We start from the raw sequence: 4,069 nt of genomic DNA on the forward strand, positions 1-4,069 counted from the left end.
CAGATTGGATTCAACCACTGTGTCGATGCGTTCCCGCACAGACATAAGTAGGTTGTTAGCTAGTGGGGGTTTTGATAAGGGTAATGGTCACTCACGGTCGATGCTGATGCGAGATCTGGGACCATACCCCTTCAAGTCCCCCCAGTCTAGTGTTGCTGCCATATGCAAGTTGCATGTGGGAGGAGTACTGGACTATGGTGTTTAGAAGGTAGTTTGGAGTCTGGAGAAGATCCTAGGCCATGTAGATGGTCTTTGCTTTTTGTAAATCAAGCTGGAGGTCTGGAATGGTCATTTGATGCCTCTTCCATACCGGTGAGCATGTTTCGTTTGATGCGAAATTCTCAGCCTTGGGTTGGGTGCCACCTGTTGGTGTGTCGAACGAACGTTGAGACCTTGCTGGGTGTATGCACAAAACTTCGAACCAATCTCTGAGATGGTGGTTGAAGGTGTGCACAAACTTCGAACCAACCTTTGAGGTGGTGAATGAAGAAGAGAGTTTTCTTTTGTTATGATTAGACATCGAATGATGATCCCTTTTGTGGGGTGTTCATGTTCTTCCAATTAGCTCTCTAGTAACCGCACGTCCTTTGCGGTTACCTCGTTGCTTGACATTGTTGGCCACGGTTGTGGGAACAATGTTGGGTACTTGCGTCATTGTTGGCCATGTTTGGTCGAACAATGTGAATCTGGATAATGGTCAGATAAACATGGTCATAGGCATGGTGATGCCCACCATTGTTTATTCTATCCGTCTTACAAGTAGGGTAACAAAGTCATAAGCAGACTTGTTACCGCTGTTCGGCCGCTTGTTGTTCGACGAGATCTCGCATGAGCATTGGGGATCTCGTCCGCACCTCTTCCTTAGCCACTTTCCTTCACGCTCCAATACCGAGGAGTTTTCCTTGAAGTAGCTTCGTTCATCTATGTGATGACTTAGTTGTGGCTCTTCCGTAGCAACCGTTTGCGGAAGCTATGGTTGTGTCCGCAGTGACTCATGAGTGTATGCGGTTTTGTCACCCCATACTCGCTTGAAACGGGTGTGTTGCTCGGATGTGGCTCTTGAAGGATCAGGAGTCAGGGTTGCTGATGTGCGTGCGCGTACATTCCCTTCCTTCTTCTCGTTGAAGAAGTTGTTTATGCACCCTCTGTGGTTGTGAACCGGACAGGAGGGATTTGAAGCTTGAAGAGAATGAAGGCAATGCGGTTTACCTGTTTCTGAGATGCTGTTCAGTCCAAAGAACAACGCTGGTTCTGAGTATCTGACACACCTGTACGGGCTCGTGTGTGTCATCTCCGCATATTCCACGTGTGCTCGTGGGTATGTGCGGATATGTTTATACCCCCTTAACCATGGAAAGATATAATTTTTGGCTATTTTATGGGGTATGTAAAAAAAACGACATGCGGTATGGGTTATGGTGCGGTATACCAGAGAAACCGCATGCCGCTTGTGTTTGGATAATGTTGTCGCTTTTTGTTGTATACGTGGCTGAGCGCACGTGTGAGTTGGTGGAAGTTGGTGAGATTTTCTGGCATGTGCTGAAATGAAAGGACATTTGCACTGCCCGAGGTCATTAAATGCACTGTAGCAGGAGTGTAAACGTCTCCTTTGTCAGGCGCGTGAGCGGCCACGCGCGCGTGGTAACCGTCAGCGGAAACGCCGCTTGACACGTGGTGCCGCGTAATTCGCTCTTTTTTGGACGTCATGATTCAGTTTCCATGCTGCATTTATTGCGGTGAGTATATAAGGGGAAACCGTTCGTGGTTTCCCCTCACTTGTTCAAAATTTCAAAAATTTTCGGTGAGAGAAACAGTTTCCTCTTGTCTTCTCCGATAAGATTTTCTGAAATTCCGGTGAGGTAGTTTGAGTTTTTCCACTCGCGTTCTTCCCTTTGTCCATATTTCTGATGGCTGAACCGTCGAATGTACACAATGTGGAGGGTGAAAACCCTGAACAGCCGGTTGTGGCGGCTGATGAAGATGAAGAAGATGATGGTGGTGCCGTCGGTGGTGGTCTACCGGTATTGAAGTGGACAACAGTTGGTTTTAAAACCCTGATGACCACTATTCAGATGGCCGACGATTGGAAGGCCACTTACCCATAAGAGGGTGATAGTGGTGCCGATGCTCCGGCCGGTTATATCACCCTGTGGGCTGATTTTTTTTCTGAGGGCAATCTCCAATTGCCGGTGACAGTGTTCGTTGCTGAGGTGTTAGAGTACTATCATCTCCATATTTCCCAACTAAGTCCATTTGGGATGTTCCGGATTAGGAACTTTGAGTACACCTTTCGTGCCCATGGGTTGGACGTTACGGTTGAGAACTTCCGGCGGTTTTACCAGTTAACGGTGAACACCGGTTTTTTCTCTTTTAATCAACGACATGGGAGTTTGAAGTTGATGACACCTCCCAAGGGTGTCTCGAAGTGCAAGACGAAGATTTTTTACGTCAAAGCCTGTGCGGTCTACATATGACTTTCCGGGACGTAAATGTGGGTGTCACCGATGAGGATATTCCTGTTGCCACTGCGAAGACTGTGAATTGGTTCTCTTGGCTGCGGCCTATTGAACTCAAGAAGTTAGACAACAACCAGTTGTGGGTGTTGCGGATGATGCTCAATAGGCCGGATAGGAAGGCAAGGCCCGTTCTGCGGGAGAAGAATGGTGGTAAGCCTGTTACTCTTGATTATTTTCCTTTCTTCTTTATCCTTTTAGTAATGTATGTGTTTTATCAGTGAATGCGATTGGCCTGTGGAGGATGTTTGAGCCCGATTTTGAGGGCAAGGTTGAGCTAATTCCGTGTGAGGTACGGGAAGGTTTCAACCTGGAGATTGTTGGCTATTTCCGCGTTCCTACCCGTGATGTGTTGAAGGCACCCATGCCAGAAGGCCCAGGTATTTTCTACGTTGCTCTTGTTTTCAAAGATCACCTTTGTAACTTGTTTGCTTCATTGTTTTAATGCAGGTATTCTTGGGGATTTGGGGAAGTTTGAAAAGCGTATCCCCAAGAAACACGTGGAGAAGAAGCAGGTGAAGAAAACCGCGCGGGGCCGCGGTAAGGAGAAAACTGAGGGTTCTGCTGCCCCTCCCTTGGTGCCACAGGCCGCAGGTACCTATCGTTCTTGTTACCGCAGATATACCGATTACGTGGTAGTATCTGACACCCTTGAGGGTTTGGGTGTTCCAGGTAGTGGTGCGGCTGTTGGTGGAACCGCTGCGGGTTCTACTGTTGCCGGTAAAAAGACGGAACCGGAGCAGACAGCTGTTGGTGGTGGTGAATTGAAACGTCGGAAGCTGCAGTCTAAAAGGGCTGCTCCGACGCAAAAGAAGCCTGCGGTCGCTGCTGGTAAGTATAACTGTTGCAAGTGTTTTGCGAGCACAACTTGTTTATTAATAGTTATTGCCTTGTTTGTATTGCAGAACCCCAAGATGCAGGATATTCTTTCTTTGATGCTCCTTTGTCTCCCTCGCATACCACAGCTGCGGATGCGGGGGTACCAAAGGAGCCTGCGACACCTTCTGTTAAGGTGGTTCCTGATCCCACCGTGCAGGTGGAGAAAACGGTGGAGAAGACTGCGTCCCAGATTTTTGATACTGTGGATTCCTCCAACAACCTAATCAGTCCAAATGATGGTGAAGGATTGGACTTGAGGTTTTCTGATGTTGGACCGCAAAAATCTGGGGCTGGATCGTAGAAGTCTCCCAGTGCTGAGAAGGTGTCTGGTTCCGCGTCCGGGGGTGCGGGTTATGAAGGACCTCCAATTCAGCCTGGAGAGTCTGATTTGGAATATTACTACCGTACGTACACCCCGGATCGGAGTACGTGTTATCAACAACCCCCTGGACTGTTTTGAACGGGGATGATATTTCTAATGATCCTTCTGCATGCAAGGAAATTCTGGGTGGTCTGGGCACCCCATTTGAAGTTGAACGTGCCCGTTCCGCACCCCGTGAGCTGCGCATCAACCAACTTTCTACCATGTTAGTAGGAAGTTCCATAGTGGCGAACGCCATTCCGGAAGATTACAAGGTGCTAGGCCGCAGGGAGGAGGAAGCTGCTCACTTGCGGGC

The sequence above is a fragment of the Helianthus annuus genome, chromosome 9 (assembly GCF_002127325.2).
Source record: "Helianthus annuus cultivar XRQ/B chromosome 9, HanXRQr2.0-SUNRISE, whole genome shotgun sequence".
Taxonomy (NCBI): Eukaryota; Viridiplantae; Streptophyta; class Magnoliopsida; order Asterales; family Asteraceae; genus Helianthus; species Helianthus annuus.